Source organism: Pteropus alecto, unplaced genomic scaffold (assembly GCF_000325575.1).
Source record: "Pteropus alecto unplaced genomic scaffold, ASM32557v1 scaffold73, whole genome shotgun sequence".
Classification (NCBI taxonomy): Eukaryota; Metazoa; Chordata; class Mammalia; order Chiroptera; family Pteropodidae; genus Pteropus; species Pteropus alecto.
Window position 1 is genome coordinate 1,809,867 of NW_006436284.1, and position 21,259 is coordinate 1,831,125.

Genomic DNA, 21,259 nt, shown 5'->3' on the forward strand with positions numbered 1-21,259 from the left:
GGAGGGAGGGAGGGAGGTAAGTCTTCTAGATGTCATATGAGAGCTACAATTAATTTATCTTTCCACTTTAAAAATAATATTTTCTATATACTGGTGCTCTCCACTTCTTATTCCCCCTTCCTCCTGACCTCACTTTAATCTCACTTTGATTTCACTGCTCCACTGAAATAGATTGTCTCAGGGTGACAAATGAACTCATATTGATAAATCTAATAATTCTCAGTCCTAATATATTTTTTTAACTTATGTGCTGCATTTGACACAATTGGAACACTTCCTCCACTGGGTTTCTGAGCTGAGTATTAACTTGTCCAAGTCTAGTCACTTGAAGACTGGCTGTCAGGAGACAGATGGCCTCCTGGAAAATATCCAAGGAAATGGGCTTTAGCTGAGTGCTTACTGCAATCAATCCAGGTGCTCCCTCAACCATGAATTTGAAGGAGCTGACTAGGCTGTAAACTAAGGCTCTGCCAAATCACACAGCTTCAACAACAAGGTACTGACTCCAGCCTTGTCTCCTATCAATGTCAGGGGAGGAGCTAGTGCTCCCAGGACTACAAGCCTAAAAGTTCTACATCCCCAAAGGTGGAATCCCTCTCCTCAAGTCTGATATCAGCCCACTGAACTCTTGGACCCTCCTTGAGAGTGATATTTTTTTCAAATTTACTTGGTAACATTTTATTTAAACATTGTATCTGTATTCACCAGAGAATTGGTATATAGTTTGAAAAAATTATTTTGTTGCCTTTATCAGATTTTGCTATCAAAGACAAGTTGTCATGATAAAATTAATTATGGAGCTATTTTTTTCTATCAGGAATGAATGGAAATTGGTAGTAGGATCTAGGTAATCACCTTTCAAATTTCTCTGCCTGAATCTCAATCACATTAAAATGTACTTCAATCAATTTTCTTTGATCATAATCAGAAATTTTCTCAAGGCAAAACTATTCCTTAGTATGCTATGAGTTTTATTTTTTTGTTTTTGTTATTTTTTTTGTAAGCCCCGACTCTTGCTTTCATCCTTAATGTTTTAATAAGGAACCAGTATAAATTTTATTTCATTCACATTTACCACTTTAAAGTGCTCAGAGCTGTACAAATAGTCTTCAGAAAAGAGAGGTCTAAACCATTATTTTTTTTTCCCTGTTAAAAATTTCTCTCTTTGGTACTTTTGGTGTCTCCCAAATATGTCTTCTAACTCTTTGTGTATGTTTATCAGTGTGTATTTTGGGCTGAAGAATGGACAACCAGATTCCATCTTTAGCAATTGTATCTGTACTGGTAAAGAGAAGTAACTGGATAATTGACTAACATAATTGCACTGGTAATTTAAAACCCTGAATACTACTTTCTTTTTTAATATGAGTGTTGCTCTTAATTGTATGAAATATATATTTCACTGTCCCTAAGTGGAACATTACTACATAAAAATCATTTTTCATTTAATTTTTTCCTATTCCAATTAAAACATGTTTTACAATTCATAACAAATTAATCTTCACAATATAATTCAAAGTTTTAGTGTAATTTTAAAAAAGTATTTCCCCTGCATTCTTTATTATGCACCTGTTCATTGTTAAGATTTCACAAAAGAATAAATTGTAGATTTAATATTCTTGTGCAAATAAAATGTAGCCTATCAATTTGGGGGCATTTAAAATAGCTCTAATAAGACTTCTTGAATCACTGAATCCAATTTCAATGTGATTTACTTTAGGAAATGCTAAGTGAATGTCATCAACTACTCAATATTATATTTTAGAGTGTCTTCAATTATGTTTCTATATTATTTTAAACGATCAGAATAAAATTATATTATGGGTTTACTCAGGACTTAGGGAAAATATATGAATTTCTCATAAATACTATGAGTCAAATTTAAGTACATATTAATGCAAATATACTTTTGCTGGCAACGAGTGAAATGCAAACTCACTGTTTTGCCATGTCCATCGAGGTGATGAGGCCAGCTGTAGGTTTTGATTATTTATTTAGAAGAGAGTTCTTTGGTAATTAATACTGGATAAATTTACTCATCGATAAAATGAGAATGTCTACTCTAAATAAGGTAATACTATTTTGTCTTAATTTAGTTAATGTGTTTTCTCAGTATTATAGACATAATGAAAAATGGGAATTACCTGGTCCTACTCTCTGTGGGGATGAGAACAGAGGATAGGACATAAGTTAACAAAGACTCAGTGACTAACGACTAAATCGAGGAAGAGCAAGGTAATGCACTGAGCTGAGGGATAGGAAGGAGGTGAGGGTAAAGCAAAGGAACAAGGCCGAATGAATCAGTCACCAGAAAGGAAGGGCTGAAGCAGACTCTAGGATGTGAATACAAGGTCAGGAGAATAATGAAAAAACCGAGAATACAAAAGAAACGGATGGTTTTAAGAATTTAAGAGACTGTCAATAGTAAACCCAAGATAGAATATAGTCCTCTCTGTACTAATTTGTATACATGACTCAAATTAATATATCTACAGAGTGTAGCACTAGGAAAAAAAAAAAAAAAAAACAGCCTCCCTACTGTGAAGATTCACCACCGGTGATTAAGCACACCGATGGACAACTTCTCACCTCATTGATAACTCTGCTTTTCCATCTAAGGACTTTCTCTAGAAAGCTTTCTTATCTTGCACACAGAACAACTTAAAAGTATCAAAAATTTTATTCCAGAAAATTCTCAACCGAAGATGGACTCTAATGGTGGATAAATACCCCAACTTAACTGTACCTTGGAGGGACAATTTTGAGGTGAGTTTTACACAGTTCTCAAACTTTCCAATGAGATTAAACCCTATTTGCCGAAATCATAACCTGCTTATCAATGCACATTTAGTGATTTTTCTCCTCTCCTTGTCTCACTTTCCTATTGCTTCACTTGTACTTCCAAGGATCATCTCCTAAGTAAATACAAGTCCTTGAGTTAGTGTATGCATTAAGGATATTCAAATTAGACACTGATAACTAAATGACATAGAGTAAAAGTCAGAAGTAATACATTTTTATTAATTCTACTGTTTAATAAAATTGTTACCTTGAGGGAGATAATAATTGACCTTAACCATTTTAACTTTTAGAAACATGGATTAACTGTTCACATCACTTGCCTAGGTCTACAGTTTTTGGAGTACACACACACAGAAACACACACACACACACACACACAAGTGCATAATTTAAGGAATTTTCGTGGGGGTAGAGGCAGGGATCATACATCTGTGTTCAAAAATTAAGTTTCTAAATTCTTTCTGATCTTCTGATGTTAGTTTCACATAGTATGGTAAAAACTTAATGTTAGATTCATACAGAATAAATGAAAAGTTCTCAAGACCTCCAAATTAGGTGAGTTTGAAATTATCCTCTCAAGAGCACTATATGGATAGATATTATGACACCAGGACAGAGAACAATGGTCAAACAATTTTTAAGTTAAAGAATTTTTATGGGCTGTTCATATTCAAAGTGTCAAAAATGATACCATGAAAACTGTTTATTTAGCCACATATGATTATCCAACAGGATTAAATCTCTTCTCTGCCATTGTGACATAAACTGTACACATCCTAAAATCCATTGGTTGTTTTAAAAACCCTCCAATATATTGTGATTTTATTTTGAATGATTTCATTTAAATTTCCTTTACTAAGTTTGGTTTATCCAATATGAGGTAACTATAGAATACTTTTATTCTTAGATAATCTTCTCACATTCATATGCTCTCAGAAAATTCTAAGGTTTTTTGCAGGCACGTGAAAATTAAAATTGTCTTTTAACGTATTACAAAGCTACAGATTAATAAAATTGGATCATCTTTATGTTACATGCATCTAATTCATTGAATCCTTGGAAAGTAATAATCCAAATGTGTGAAATTGTGATATCTTAGATATAATGATGAAATGCTTATTTTAAATCTGCTAATTTACTGATGACCATGCCCACAGACTTTTATGGACAATATTTTTATAATTCAAAATAATTGACTATTTTTTTGTAAGTTGATTCACTTATCATAAGCCAAGTCATGATTAATTCTTAATGCACTTTCAAAAAGCAATAAAAGTGATTTGTTCTCTTGTGACATCAACTTAAAAAAAATAACTACAGTCTGTAATCAAAGAAGAGACAAAAATGCACATTTGGAAATTTAAAAACTGGAAGAAATCAAATAAAATTCCAAATGAGACAATTAGAAAATAGCCAGATTAGTACAATATTTTTACCTGTCAAAATAATGATTTTTCAGCCACCAATGTCATTTTATAAAAAAGCTTTGCCATTGTCAGGCACCTATTTTTGCATATGCAGGATAGGTTAAGAATACTATGCCTTCTCTTCCCTCAAAACTTCCCTCTCCAAAGAATTCTTTATATGTTAAAAATGGTGGTGTTGCAAAGAGTGCGAAAACACTGTTTACTTACTTACAAATAAAAGTTTAGGGTTTCAAAAATAAGTTTATATCTTCTATGCAAGCTAAACAAATATTTTTATATTCTGTTTTATAATATGAGATTGCATTTCTATTTCAAAAGGCTAAAGTAGATAATATATAAATATGTTCCTGATAATCATGATAATTAATTTTTTTTTCAACAAACTTTTTGAGTGTCTACTTCATACCAGTCATTTTCAAGGCACTGGAGATGCCATAAATAACCAAGCAGACAAAATCTCTGCATCCATGGAACGTATATTCTAGTTAAAAGAAACATACAATATACAAATATATATAATGTCTACTGGCCCAATTCTCCAGTTCACTCTTTTTGTCTTCAGCAATGTCCTTTCTACTAATTAGTTCATAAACTGAGGTAGATTTATTTATAGTAATTATGTATTTATTTCCTAAAGAAGACTTTATTTTTAGAATAGTTAATTATTTTGATATGATACTTTCTCAATGGATATTATTTACATAAAGTTTTCCTCTATTAATTCTTTTCATTGGTAATTGCTATTTTGCTTTATTAGTTCAGTGTTCTTTTCCAATTGTTTTATTTCCAAAACTCATTGTTGATTCTCGTTTACCTGTTCATATTTGAAGCCTAGGGCTTAGAGTAAGTATTGATGTCAGAATATATTTGTGCTTGCCAGTTGGGAATTCTTGATACTTAGATGCGCTGTCCTCTCCCAGGAAGGATCGAGAACTTACACTTCAGAAGAAAATCTTTTTGTTTTTATCTTAGAGGCTAACTCATAGTTACTCCAGGACTTTTTCCCATTTCTTCCTATCCATAAGCATACAGCATTATTTGAAATTCATTTAGGTTCTGATATACTTCTGTATAGCCTCCAAATATGTAGAGTATTAAGCTAAATGTTTTCATATTGTTTAGAACTTAATACCAAGGCTTTCCTACAGATAATATGACACAGGCCGAAAGATCAATAATTACAGGAAAGTAGAGGCAAGTACCGGCCTAGTGCTCTAATAACTAACCTTTAATTCGTTTCTTCTAATGAATACTGCAGACTTTTCTGTTATTTACATTTGTTGACTGATGTGGTAGCTTCTCTGAAGATTTTTAAGAAGCTCAGTTCTCTTCTTCCCTTCTTGTCTGGTGTTAGGATCCTTTTCATCAATGTGTTTATATTTTACAATGTGTTTATGTATCCCTACATGATATGCAATATTTTCTTACATATTCTTAAATTTTGCATGCATTATTATATCAAACCAAACTTAATTTTTCCATTAAATGATATATTTTTAAAATTTCTTCATGAGTATACATTTATCTCTAGTTTATTTGATTTAACTATATGATTCCACTATAACTTGTTTTTCTTATTGAATATTTAGATGTTTCTTATTTTCCCCAATATAATTAAAACTTTTAAATTAACCACATAATGCATGTCTCTTTGTGCATATCTGCTAGAGTTACTCTAAATCACTAGTTCTGTTTGGTCTGAAAGCCCTTGGGGGTACTAAAGAATTTTTATGAGCATATGAGAGGTCAGAAATATTTTTACAATAATATTAAAAAATCTTTTGCCTTTTTAATTCTCATAATGTACATTTGGAAGATTTGCATAATTCAGTGACCCAATATTTCCAAATGTCCAATGAGTGATGTAACAAAATTATGCATGGCTATAAGACCTATTCAAAGTATAAGTCAATGAATTTTAGTGTAAAAAACTACGAAACATTTATTTACATGGCTATAGAATCCACATTGCAAGTAAACATTTAAAAAGTATTATTTATTGAATTCTGATGTAGTATAAAGAAGAATATCCATAATTACACGGAAAAGTTATTCAAATGTTTTTCAAAATATGTATTTTCCTCATACAATTCAACCAAAACAACATATTAAATTAGTGTAAATGCAGAAGCAGATATGAGAATCCAACTGTGCCTTATTAAGCCAGATAACAAAATGTAAACAATGGTACTCTTCCCACTAATTTCTCTCTCCTTTATTTGAAAAGTAATTTTTCATGAAATATGCTATTTTAACATGTAATGAATTTATGCTGTTTTAAAATAAAACAATAAATAAATATTTAAAGTTTTATTCAGATTTAGTTTCTATATGGCAAATAAATATTTTTTTTACCCACAAAAAGTAAAATTTCTTTGAGGTCTTCAACAAATTTTTACAATTTAAAGATGTCCTGAGACCAAAATAGTTGGAGAACCAATAGTATAAGTGTACACATCTAAAGGTTAAAAAAAAAAAAAATGAGGTGTAGGATATGTGTCAATTTTAGCAAACACTGAAAAGTTATTCTTTAATCCCATTGTACCAAATATGATGCGACCAGCTGTTTGCAAGGATTCTTATTTTTCCACATCTCTAGTAATATTTGGAATAATGAAAATTTTTATTTTATTTTTCAGTGCAAATGGGTGTGAAATAGTGTGTGATTGTTTTTACTTTTTGTTTCCTTGTCTATGAGGAGCATATAGCACTTTTTAAACCATATAACAAAGCATGTTTCACCTCACAGGCCAGTCAGCTATATGAACATCATGTACTGGCTTTTCAAAGAATATGAGTTTCCCTCTCCACATTTTCATATACTGTAGCTGAGCAAAACCTCTCGAAAATGTGTGGTAACAAAGAATTTTAGATAGAACAGAGAGATGGTTTTGTGAACATGCTTCACCTTGACTAGATTATGTGCAGCCTTGTTTTCCTTAAATAGCCTAGATAATGCAAGATTAACTTCATGTCCTCACTGAACTGATGCTTTGGCTTTTCTCTGACAACTAAGTAGGTCAGATCATATTATTAGAGAAAACAATATAGCCTAGAAGAAATAGCATAGGCTGAGGACACAGGAACCTGCTTCTAGTTTCATTCCTTAATACTTTAAAGAATATGATAAGAAAACTAAAATAATTATTTTACAATTTAAAGTTGTTAAAATGAGTTGACTATAATAAAAATTTTAGAATAAAAATATAAGTTGAGACAAAATTAAATGTTTAAAGCAGAACTTTACTGGCATTTAAAGTAAGACGAGAACTTGCAGCCAATTAAAAAAAAATGAAAATTAGATGTTTTAAAAGATTGTAAACATAAAATGAAAGATAAAGGTTGACCTTTATTACCATGAAAATAGTCATAATCAAAAGAGTAATTAAGATTTGTAGAAAAATTAAAGATAAAGAATAAAAAAATTTTAAAAGATTTTTAAAACTTCAGAGCAAAGTAAATGAAAGATAATATCGTTGATAATAAAATGTAAAACAGTATCTATCTTTTAAAAAAATAAAACTCTTAATGTTATAAAATGAGAAAGTTTTATCAAAATGTGCTCTTGATATTTAGAGGATAAATACATAGATACAGACAGTTTTAATATATGCCTATATATATTATTCAGTATAATTTTTTAAGATGGTTATTTTCATATTAAAATTACAAATTAAAGTGAAAAAATTCTGGATCAGGTCTATCTTCCTTCTGAGCAGTACTTGAGAAAGTAGGCAATTGTCTACATAAACTTTCGACTAATGCCCTTCTGTTAAGTCTAGCTTGCCATCCAGGTCATGAGGATTGATTCTGCTCTTCTCTCTGTCCAGTCTCCAATACTACGGTGCTCAATACTAGGATGGATGATCTCTCAGCATGAACCCAGGAGGCGAAACCCAATTATGCTTCTCATGATCTGAAGTTACTTGGTGAATGGTAGAAAGAGTATCACTAATAAGCTGAGGGAATTGACAATGTGAGAAATGTACTCTCTATTCTGTTCACTGCACTTTTCTCCTCACCTGCTCCTCAAAATACATAGACATGTTCGTGTAAATAACCTATCTCAAATACAAAGCCACTTCTAAAGGTCACCAATCAGCAACTGTGTTATATTTCCTATGACAGGAACTCAGTCACATGTACAGATCATAGTCATACTTGGGAGACCATGGAGATACAAATACAGTAAAAGAGCTGTACATTGATTGTTCTTACTTTCGTTTACCTGGTGGCCTATTGTATTTATATGTTAAAAATGAATTTATTTTCTACTATACAATAGTATAGTCTACATACATACATGTATATACGTATAGTCTACATACAGATACATTATGAATATAATCGAATCATGTAAAGAGCTGAAAACCACAAAAAGTTTACCTAAATGACACTTGAAGTTGTGTTATAAAAAATAGTTCAGTATGAAAAGGTACCCCACATTATACATCATCAGGGAAATGCAAATTAAAACAAAAATTAGATACCACTGCACACCTATTATAATGGCCAAAATTCAGAACACTGACAACACCAAATACTAGCGAAGATGTGGAGCAACAGAAATTCTCATACATTGTTGATGAGAATTCAAATGGTACAGTCACGTTCTTATAAAACTAAACATACTCTTTTACCATATGATCCAACAATTGTACTCCTTGTTAATTACCCAAAGGAGCTGAAAACTATGTCCACACAAAAACTTGCACATGGATGTCTATAGGAGTTTCATTCATAATTGCCAAAACTTGGAAGCAACCAAGATGTCCTTCAGTAGGTGAATAAATAAACTCTTATACATCCAGATGATATGATTATTGGACTATTATTCAGTGCTAAAAAGAAATAAGCTACTAAGTCAAGAAAAGACATGGAAGAAACTTAAATGCATATTACTATAAAAAGAAATGAGCTACTAAGTCATGAAAAGACACGGAAGAAACTTAAATGCATATTACTAATGAAAGAAGCCAATCTGAGGCAGCTACATACTGTATGATCCCAAGTATATGACATTCTGGACAATGAAAACTAGGGAGACAATAAAAAGATCAGTGGTTGCCAGGGGTAGGCGTGTGGGAGAGATGAATAGGCAGATACAAAGGATTTTTAGGGCAGTAAAAATATACTGTAAGATATTATAATGATGGTACCATGTTGTTATACATTTGTATAAAACCACTGATGTACAACACAAGAGTGAACCCTAATGCAAACTGTGTAAAGTGTCAATGTACTTCATCTTTGGTAAAATTTTGGTAAATGATGTTGATAATAGGGAAGACTATGCATATGTAGGAACAGGGGAAATATGGGAAATTCTGTACCTCCCTCTCAATTTTATTGTAAACCTGAAACTGCTCTAAAAAAATAAAGTCTTGAAATACATACATGTAATTCAAAACAATTTAAAGTAATTACATCTTGTTGCTACAAAAAATAGACAACCAATGTATAAATTTATTTAGCATTCAATAATACATAAAAATTAACATCATAATCACTACATCAAATCATCTATATCAAAATGTAAATAATACTCTATTATTTTCAGGCTGTTTAAAATTTTAATTCAGTAGAATTAAAATAATTCTGTGATTAAGTAATAGCCATCCCATTTATATTCTATGGTCAAATTTTTCTCCTTCTCCCCCCATGATTTTTCAGTTGTGTTCTGCCTATGGAAAAACACCCTGCAATGCAGACGATAGGATTTAACTGATTACACCCTGCCAAAGATTTAGTCTCTGTATGTTCCAATTATGTCAATATCCACTGGATCTAACAGCTAAAAATAACACCAAGTCTCTCTTTGTCACTTGGGTTTTCTAATATTAGCACAAGTAGATTTTAAGAACTAACCACTTTTGTAACTGACTTATCACTGATTATATATGTATGTTGTATGTGTGTGCGTATATATATACACACAAATAAGGCATACCCTGGATAAGGAAAAGAAAGAGCCTCCAAAACTGTTATTTTGAATCTCAAACATTGTTTAGAAATGTAATAGATAATATAAGTGCATAAAGAATTGTATAATGTTTTAAAGAAAAAATTTAAATATCACAAGGATGTCAACTTAATGTATTAACGAATTTGTATTAAAAATAACTGCAACAGGATTGACAGATTATATTTGAAGAAATTGCAAAAATTATTCTAAATCTGGGCCTCTGTTCCAAGAAGATGAAATTAGCTCACTCATTTATTTCCCCTGCCTTTAAGAAAAAATCCCATTGAAATAGCCAAAGGAAATTAAAAAAAAAAAAAAAAATGATAGTACCGATGGAAGATGTGAAGGACATTATTGATGCATGAAAACACTGAGGAATTGCTGGAAGAAACACACAATTGGATTAAATTGATGAAATAAAATAATCATTGCTGAGCATGTAGCTTCATAAGCAGAGAGGGTCTCCATGAGAAATAAACAGAAAGGTTCAAATGTTGAGCTCAGAAATGTTGGAGCTGTGGTACTAGAGCCACATGTGGTCAGCGGGGGAAACTGAAGGACTTGTTAAATCACGAGAGTGTCCACGATGACTTTACACTGCGTGCTAAATATACTGAGACATTTTTCTTAACATGGGTAGTAAGAACATGAAATAGCCAGGATAGAAAGAGAATAATGTTCTGTTTAGATTTGGGCAGTCTCAAGAAATAAAGAGAAGAACACACCTGGCACAGTATAATAGCTAAATCTCCAATGTCACCATGATAATTGCTCCATAATTCTCACTGGCACTAAAGGATCTCACCTCACACTGCCACAACTAAAAGCCCACCAGCAGACACTGGAAGATGAATGGATTAGAAAGCATGATATGAAGTGGGGGAGAGGTGGGAGTAATAAAAGAACTTGATGGATCCTCCAGCTGAATACTCCCTAGCAACCAAATGTGCTAATCTGTTAAAATGTCTGAGGACCAGTAAGGAAGGCTCACTGTCAGTAAGTGCCCACTGGGGAATTTAAATTTCTTATCTCTGCATCTCTGTCCCTGAAACTTTAAGCTCTAAAGGTTAGAGTTCCTGGTCCCCAGAGAAAGCATACTCTTTCCAGATTGCAAGGTTTCCATTGATTTATAAGGTATGGTTGCCACCAAGGCACTCTGGATTCCTTGTATCCAGACAGTAGCATCATGGGAGGGGTAGCTGAATCTGATCAGCAGGAGGAGGTGGGATTCTTTTACACAGTGGGGTAAAGGAGGAATACATGTAGAACCAAAGTGATCACTTGGGTACCTCCTGGTACTTGCCCCATCTTAACTGTGATTGACATTTGTAGCAACCCAGCCTGAAAGGGATAAAATTAACTAGGAGTCAATCATGTCTCAGGTAGATCTGGGTCTTTAAAATAGATTTGAGTCTATAAGAGCTAAGCCAGCTGAGCTGATAACTAAAGGTGAATGTAATACAAAATGGATAGTGAAAGAGAGAGGATGAGTACCAGTTGCAACCTTGAGACCAACTGCAACAATAGAGGTGCAATTCATCCCACTAACATCTTTCCAAAATTGCCTTCAGAGAAGGCTCATGGAAACCATGGAGAATCTGCTCCCCCAAAAATGCATGGTGAAGTAGGTCTGTACTGTGGGGTAAACTCTGGCAGCCATGAAAACTCACCACTTCTGCTACAGGAAGCATAACTGACTAATAACCCAGCTTCAGCCCTCCTGAATCCATCCTCACGTTTGTGCTGAAGCCATGTTTCCTTTTAGCTGCTTGTAGCCAATAACTGATCACAGTAGGGATACTAATGCAGGACCTTCCTTGCATGATGCTGCACTCTTTTTAGTAGATGGTCATGGCTTAAGGACACCCAATCAACCTAGTCAAAAATCCAAAACTCTTGAATTTTCGTGGACTCTTCCTTAGTCTCAGATCCTTTCTTTCCAGTCCTCTTTCCTTCTCCTTCTACCTCAAATGTGTTAAACCTGCATCATGGTCTAAGGCTTTCCCCACTTTCTCTACCTCCATTTCTTAATCATTTACAGGCATTTCTCACTAAAAATGTCTTGTGTATTTACTTTCATTTGGAGGACTCAAACTATCACAGAAGGGATTGTATCTTATTCATCCGTACATTTTCAGCACTTTGAAGATTGTCAGATACATATATAGCTTATACATACCCCATTTTCTACTTAGAACCCAGAAGAGGGTTTGACACACAGTACATATTTGTTGAATGAATGAATGAATGAAATCAAGAAATACTCGTTAAATTATAGTCACATATAAAATAGTAACTAAATATAATATAATAAATTAAAATTTTTAGGTCATCAAATGTATCTTGATGAATATAAATTCTAAATACTATAGTAATTTTGTTACATGAGATATCTGCATTTATAAATAGATTGGTAAAAGTAAAGGTAACTGAGCATTAAAAACATATTACATTTTATAAACAAGTTATAAATATTCTAATCTGTTAATTTTTTTAAAGAATGATCAAATTCCTTATATTGAAATATGAGTTTGTGATGTCCCCATTTTCATATTTTTCTAGATGAAAATTAATGTCATTGACATGTTAAAATTATCATGGCTACAATATTTCTGAAAACATTAAGCATCTTTAAAAGCAACAAGATAACATAGGACTAATAACTGTAATCTCTAACAAATGGTATGGAACTAAATATAAAATCAACAACAATTTAGTAATACTTAATATTAACAATCGAAGGTCAGTCTAGCTTTTCTTGGGCCCATGGTTATAGAATCTGTGTTTATTTAAGTCTGACAGAGAGGAAGAGAAATGTGAATAGTTTTATGACAGCACTTGAAGAGGAGAAATGCGACATGAAGGAGGTTGAACAATATGTGCAGAGCTACTGCTTTACTGCCAGCCATGCGAAGCATCCATTTCACATTGTTAGACAAAGATTTGTGGCTTCTTGGTATCTCTGAATTCTCATTCTCTCTCTCTCTCTTTCTCTCTCCCTTTTTTTTCTATCATTGTTTCTTCCCAAACATCAGAATATACACATTGAAGTACATGTAAGCATTAATTATAAAATTATAATTCTTGACAGATGTGATGGTTAATTCTACATGTCAAGGCTACTGAACCACAGGATGCTCAGACATCTGGTCAAACATTTTTTTTGGATGTACCTGTGAAGGTATTTCTGGATCAGATTAACATTTGAGTCAGTAGGCTGCTCTCCCTAATGTGGGTGGGCCCCATCCAGTCAGTTGAAGGTATATGTCCTGTAAGTAAAAGGAAATTCCTCCTGTTTGACTGCCTTCTAGCTGGGACATCAGTTTTTTCCTGCCTTCAGACTTTAACCGAAACATTGGCTTTTCCTGTGTCTAGAGCCTGCTGGCCTTCAGACTACAACTACCCCACTGGCTCTCCTGCATATCCAGCTTGCCAGCTGAGTATCTTGGAACTTCTCAGCCACCATAATCATGTGAATCAAATCCTTACATATATATAATATGTAATATGTATATATGTTATATATATACATATATTCACACACACTGTTGGAGAGCACTGGCTCATACAATGAAATTTCCAGTTTATTAAAGAAAAAAGTAATCTGAAACATTTTATACAGACAATACATACTCGATTCTCTCTCCAAACTTATAAAATATGATATCAGAGATCATGTATGCCCCCTACTGCCATCATTTTGCTTTTGTCTAGCTTCAAGATTCTATGACTGTGTAAGAACAAAACAATCATGTTGGGAAAAGTCAATGTATTTGTTTTCTATTTCCGTATATCAAATTATGACAAACTCAGTGGCCTTAAACAGCATCCACATATGACCTTACAGTTTTATAGGTCGAGAGTTCAGACACAGTGGGGCCGAGTTCTCTGCTCAAGGTTCACAGTCTAAAAACAAGTGTCAACTGGGCTGCATCATCTTTTGGAAACTCTGACAAGGAATCTGCTTTCAGGCTTATTCAGATTGTTGACAGAATTCATCCCCCTCAGCTGTAGAAATGAGGTCCCCATTATGTGCTAGCTGTGGATGAAGTCAACTCTTAGGTCCTAAAGGTTGTTCTCAGGTCCCTGCCAAGTGTCCTTATCCTTTCTAACAACAGAGAATAGTTTTTGTATGAAATCTCTCTGATGCTTTGAATCTCTCTGGCTACCTTTCTGAGACCACGCAGAGAAAAACTTTCTGCTTTTAAGTGGCTCATGTGATTAAGTCTGGCATAATCCAGATGATCTCGATGTCTTGACGTTAATGGTGACCTATAATGTAACCTAATCACAGAAGAAAAATCTATCAGTTACATTCCTGGAGATCAAAGAGGATCCATATATCAAGAGTGGAAAATTTGGGGGGTCATCTTGGAATTCTTCCTGTCATAATGAGAGGAAAAATGACAGTTTTTGAAAATTATTAACAAATGAAACCTAAAATCTTATTTTCACAAATATGTCTTTTAAAATGAATTACTTTTTTTTTTATTTGGGGGGAAATAAAACAGTCTGTTATTGTGCGTGATAATTATTGTTTATTTCATGAGCTGATATACAGACTTTTTTTTTTTTAATTAAGAAGAATTTAAGACTAAGTCTAAGGTCCAACTGTATAACTGCTAGGTTTAATCCTTCACTTGGACTATTTCACCCTTAGCTCATTTTCAGAATTTCTGCCTTGAGAAGGAGCTTATGTATTACTGATGCATAATATCCATGATAAGAAGAAAAAAAAGGGTCCAGCACAGTGCTTTACTCAGAAAAAAAAAAAATTATATAAATGTTAATTCAAAATGATACAAATTGTTCACATATGTTAAAAATAATAGCTATAAAGATTAATACTTGTATCACTCTGTATTTTTTATTATGACTATTATATAAGACACTTTCACAAACTCGCTTCTTGCCTTCAAACTATTGCTCTCACACTTCCCACTCCCAACTCTGAGTCATATTCATTTTTATCCTAATCTTTTTGACTGTGAAGTAATTTGTTTCAGCTGACATTCAGGTACTTCAAGTGAAGTCATGTATATAGTTTTAAATTAAGAAAGAAAAAAGTCTACCAAAGATAGTAAACTCATTCTAGACTTTGAAACTTTACATAACTGGTTACACTTTAATTAGTATTCTCAGCTCTAATAGTATATTCTTTCTCTAAAAATTTATACCAGCTGTATTCTGAAATAACGCTGGAATTTCATATTTTAGATGGCTATTATCAAACTACAATTCTCAACTGGGACAAAAGTCTTAGTTCCCATGGCAGTGGCCCAGAGCTTTTACCTCTTTCACTTTCATAAAGCAATTAGAATAATTTGGCTAAATAGCAACCCAAAGCATCTTCCTAGGATTGGATTAGGAATATGTCCAATAATATCTTCCATCCAAAGACATCAAAAATGGCCAAGTGCGATCATACTGTACAAGAGCAAATGTGTTCAGATTTGGAAGGGTTCCTTGAAAACTGCATAAAATGATTTCTTAATATCTGATCCTGCTAATACACAACTCTGGAAATGTGTAAAAATTAAATATTTTTCCTTATGAAGATGGACTAAATCATTAAAATTCTTTGTTTGGAGGCAAAAGAGGTTAGACTACAGATACTGCTGAGTTGGATGAAAGAAGAGTGAGGTGAAAAGATTGGTATTTTCATCTTGACAGCAGCTGCAGAACACTGTGGGGCATGTTTCTATTTACATAAAGATTAGTTTAGTTATTCTAGAAGTCTTGGCACTGGTAAGAGAAGAGTGAGAAATTCAAGAAACTCATGACTGTGAAGTAGAAAGATTCTTTTAAGGATCAGTTAACAGGGCAAATGGAAGACAAATAAAATTTTCTAGACCTTGTGAAACTTGATAAAAACTTACTCAGAACACTAGTTTTTGTAAAAGAAAATACTGTTTAAAGCAGAAAGCCTAAGTTTTCTATTGAGAAATGAAAGAATGCTATGCTAACTGCTGTTCCACAGGAGAAGATAAATCTTTATGCAGGCAAATAAAAATAATATTTGGGCTAGGAAATGCTTAGCAGTGCTGATATTTTGAAAACGCTGCTGTTTAATAAGAAACGAAGTTATAAATACGTATTGGTGTTCTGACACAGCACCGAGCAGCAAGGGATTTTTACTGCTTTCTATTGTGTAGACGCAGTAATTTTTAATTTACCTCAGTTTCCTCATTTATAAAAATACCATAACATTTATTATAGAAAAAAAGTCTTTTGTCATTATGAGCATCATTATTTTCAAAAGCATCTATGAATGCTTTTCATGGTGTGCTATGCCAGGCACTATGAAAAATCTCTTCTGAAAGTCACACGTAGGCTCTCTAGGTACTCCCAAGTGCAACAGAGAGCTAGGTTGATAGGCATTGATATTTTTAAAAGGAAACTATTTAGCCAAGTTTAAATAAAACAAATATTTACTTCATATTCTAAAGGATAAATGCATTTAGTGTTGTAGTTAATAAAGAGTAAATCCAAAGCACAGCTTCCTGAAAAGCCAAGAAATCAGTGGTTAACAGAGATAATTCCCATTCTCACGAGCCTGCAGTCTAATGGTTTGTGAAAGTGAACTGACTCAAACTTGGTCTGAGGAGGGCCGCACTGGTGAAGTGGAAGCTTCTGATGATGAAGGGGCATGAGTCCTATAAAATGAGGCCTTCCTCAGAGGAGTTCATTCAAATATGCAACCTAAAAGAAGTGGAGAGGCAAAAAGAAAAACCGAGTGGATAGAAAAGGTATGTAAAAAATGTGCTTGTGAGCAGTTATTTAAAATATATTTTAAATTATTCTGAGGTTGATGGAGAAATTATTTCAAAAACATTACAAAATAAGATAGAGGACTGAAGAGTCCTGACTTTCTACAAAGCCCCTTTTCTCCCCACCTTATTCTGGAATCTTCATCAAAGGCCAATCATTGGCTCTCATTAAATCTATTTGCATTCATATGGCATTCACATATCACGCCAATATTTGGATAAATCGATCTCTCTCTCTCTCTCTCTCTCTCTCTCTCTCTCTCCCTCTCTCTCTCTATCTCTCTCTCCATTCAACCTTATAAGACCACTGAGAAATCTTCAATGAAAATTTGTTGCATTGAATAGTTTGTACAACATTTATATATAAAATAGAGAAACAGTTTATTTTCTCTGGGTTTTGTCATAATGTATTCAACTTTCTCAGATTATGTACATTAATTTTGTACCTATGAGGTTTCCAAAAATCATTTTCTAACAAAAAGGACATTTATTAAGTCAAACAAATGATATAAGAGAATAATGATCTATCTTATAGTTTCAAGGGTCTTTCTATCAAACAGATAACACATAATCCAGTACTTTTAGTTTAATGATCCCAAAGGGAGATACCATAAAGTTTAGTTTATGTAAACCTCAATCTGTGAATCAACTTGTTTCTGCCTTCTTTCTTGGGAAAGAACACAAAGAAACCTTCCTTGATATTGATCACCGTGGCTGGCTTTACAGGTAGAAAGCGGCCAAGGAAAATAGAAGTATGTGTGGTTAGAGAACCTGTGTAAAAGAGACGTCTGCCTCTTAAGTGGTCAAGATATATCACAAGCAGAACAAAATGATAGCAAGGAATTCATGTAGGCTGATTATAGACAAGCTGATATCAGCTCAGTCCTGAGATGGAGTGCTTTGCTCCCCTCTATGTCTAGGACAGTTCATCTTTATGTCACTGTAACCCACCTGGTGTCCCTGAACATAGCCATTGACTGTGTGGGAGAGCTGAAAAGACTACTGAGTCTGCATTCGTGTTCTTGGTCACAGAAAAAAGATTTAACTTAAATTTAAAAAACAAGTGCGTGTTTTTAAAATGTGCTGTAATACAGAGAACCCAATCATATTAACCAAACGATCTTTATAGTAATTGCCAACTCTAAAGAATATCATTTCTACCAAATGGCTAAAATGTCTCATTTTATCACTCTGTCCTCATTCCCTGAATTGAAATCTGTTTTTTTTTTTCCTTTCTATCTTCTAGATGTTCTCTGCCTTAGTTCATGCCTCATCATCCTTATTTTAATAATTTTTTTAAACTCATTTCTCTGAGTCCAGTCTCTCTTTCCAATCCTGTACACCAAAGTTACCAGTTTCTCCCCTGTTTTTTCCACCAGGGTTACTTTCTATTACACATATTTCAGTGTGCCTTCTCATAATTAATAACTGCTAATGGCTCTATCTTGTCATTTGGATAAAGTTATTATCCCTTAGCATAATACACAAACCCCTCCCACACGTGGCCCTACATTTCCTTGCCAAACTCATCTTTACCCATCTTCCCACTATCACTATTTCAAGCTGGAACTTTGTATACATATCATGAGACATGATACTCCAAATACAGTGCACTTTTACTCTCTACGTTGCCGACTATGCTCTTTAAGTTGCCATCACCTTCTCCTCTGTTCTGCCCCTTTGAAGTCCTCCCTAACCGCCCCACCTAGAATTAGTTGCACATTCTTTTTTCATAGTATTTTTCCATAATATTTTGTATGTAGCAATATTGTTTTATAGTTACTGAACTGTCTTATAATTCTATTTTTATTTATCTTTTATCTCTATCAGATAGCAGCCTCCATAAGAACAGGGTTATCTTAGTCACCTTTGAATACTTGATCTCCAAAATAATAGGTGATCAAATGCCATTGAACTGAATAATAAATCTATATTTTTTAGTTTGGAATGTGACTAATCTAATAAATTTCTCAAATACCGTATTCATATCAAAGTTTCCTCTAATTGTTTACTGAAGAATTCTATATTATTTGAAAACCAGACTCTAATGTCACAATGACAACCAGGTAGAAACTTTCCAAAATGTCTCTGCCACCTCACAACTCTGGGGCTACTGAGTTTGTGACAACCTCAGGAAAATTTTGGTCTCACTTATTGTTGTGTCCAGAATAACCAGACCCAACTTGAGTGCTCTTAACCAGGAGACAGTTTATTAGCCGGCGGCTGTCCTTGCAAAGGAGCAGCCTCGAAATGCCAAGATACAAGGTTTTTAAGCCCCAAATCCCATTCCTCATTCTGTCTTAAACACAAAGGTCCATCTTTCTCCTATTCACTACCTGTCAACCCACTGGTCAGGTGTGCAAGCGGGAAGTACAGAAGCAGAAAGCTTGTGTTAGCATGTTATGTTCTTATGGGTGATTGCCTATGTTCCCATGGACAATAGCCAGTGTTCCCATGGGCGATGGCCAAACAGTAATTTTCAGCTTATATACAATTGATTATTTTTCATGCCACGCAAGCAAGCAGGGTTACACAGGCTAAAATTGGCAGTTAGCGTATGAGCTCATTGTTACAAGTTTCATGATTAACAGAATGTGGTTAGGGGTTCCAGAAACTAGGCCTAAGTTATAGACTTCCTTTGTCCAGTTTCAGGTTTTAATTATTCTTTAGCCCTTTCACATTTCAGCAGGCCATTACACTTATCATAGTAAGATTATCAAAAAAATTCTAAATTTCAAATGGGGAGAAGTACCTGCCTCTGGATTTTCAATACGTTCCAGGGCTTTACTACTCCAAATGGTATGTAGACCAGCAGTACAGACATCATCTTGGAGTTTAGGAGAAATACAGAATATCAGCCACACCCCAGACTGACTAAATCAAAATCTGCATTTTTACAAGACACTCAGGTAATTTATACACATATTAAAGTTGGAAAACCATCCTTCTAGGAGAGACCAAAATGTACCAGCTAAGCCACATTCCTGGGTTCCTTAGAGATGATGCAAACTGAACAGAAATCCTAAGGTGTCCCAGAAATGAGCATGCTTTCTAAAAGACCTATATCCAGGACTAAATCCTTCACAGTTGCCCAAACCAGGACCAATATCCACAGAGATTCCCTTAGACCCATCTACTTCTGCTAGAGATGGGCAGTTGTGAGAGGTTAGAGAGGCGAGGGCACCCTTCCCCAACAAAAAGAATGGAAAGTGCACAGATTTTACAAGGACAAGTGTGACAATTGGGGAGCCCATGATGATAATGATGTTTTTTGGAGCTGTGTTTGAGGGTGGATAGGTTCTTCCTGGAGTAGCAAAACAGTATATCCCTGGATGAGGCAAACAGATCTGCATTTAATCCCCATGATCCTTGGAGACACAAACCTCAGCTTCTTTCTCCTTCAGTTTTCTCACTTGTAAAGGTATATGAATACAAGCTTGCTTAGTTTATTGGGCCAAGCAATGAGGGTCGACAAATGTCATTGATTATCCACCAAATGCCAGGCATTGGGAATAGAGAAATACAGAAGATTAAATTGCTAATTGAAGGATTCTATTGCCATCATGAAATGAAATTTGGTGTCTAAATTTCAAAGTTTGTTTTAGAAAATGGTGTTCACACAAAAAATACTCCATTCAAAAAAGTTTGGCGAAATACATTTAGAAAGTACTGCTTGAGCACAGAAAGTGTATGTGTATTCATATGTGTGTTTATATGTATATAAATATACACACAAACAAATATAAATACCCTTAAGTAATACTCTGAGAGACACTGTGTCTCTTAGACACAGGCTTGTCTAGTTCATACATTATAGACTAGTCCTTTTCTTTTTTTCCTTTCACCAGATAACCTGTAGACTTCATTTTCATTTCTTTTACCTCAGATATTCAACCTTTATTCAAATATGCCATCCTCTCCCTGACCCAGGAACCAAGTATGACTAGGAAATACAATTAAAGTTAGTGTCAAGAAAGTTTTGAAAAAAAAAAAGAAGAAGAAGAAGAAAGTTTGGAATTTCAAGTATTTACTTGTCCAAGATCAACAAGCCTCTGTGTCCTTATACACTTGGTTATCTGGCCCCCAATTTTCTGGCTCCATAGTCTTTTTCTCAAAGTCAGTCTTCTGAATTTGATGTCTATTCTATCTCAGGGATTTCTACTGCCTCAATTCACAAATCTGAATGTTTTCTTCATTTTCATAGTAACTGTGGCTCTAGGAAACGGATCATCTTTTCTCTGCCCTAGCAACAAAGTAGTTGATAAACTTAGTCTTCTACTCAACATCCTTCTCAC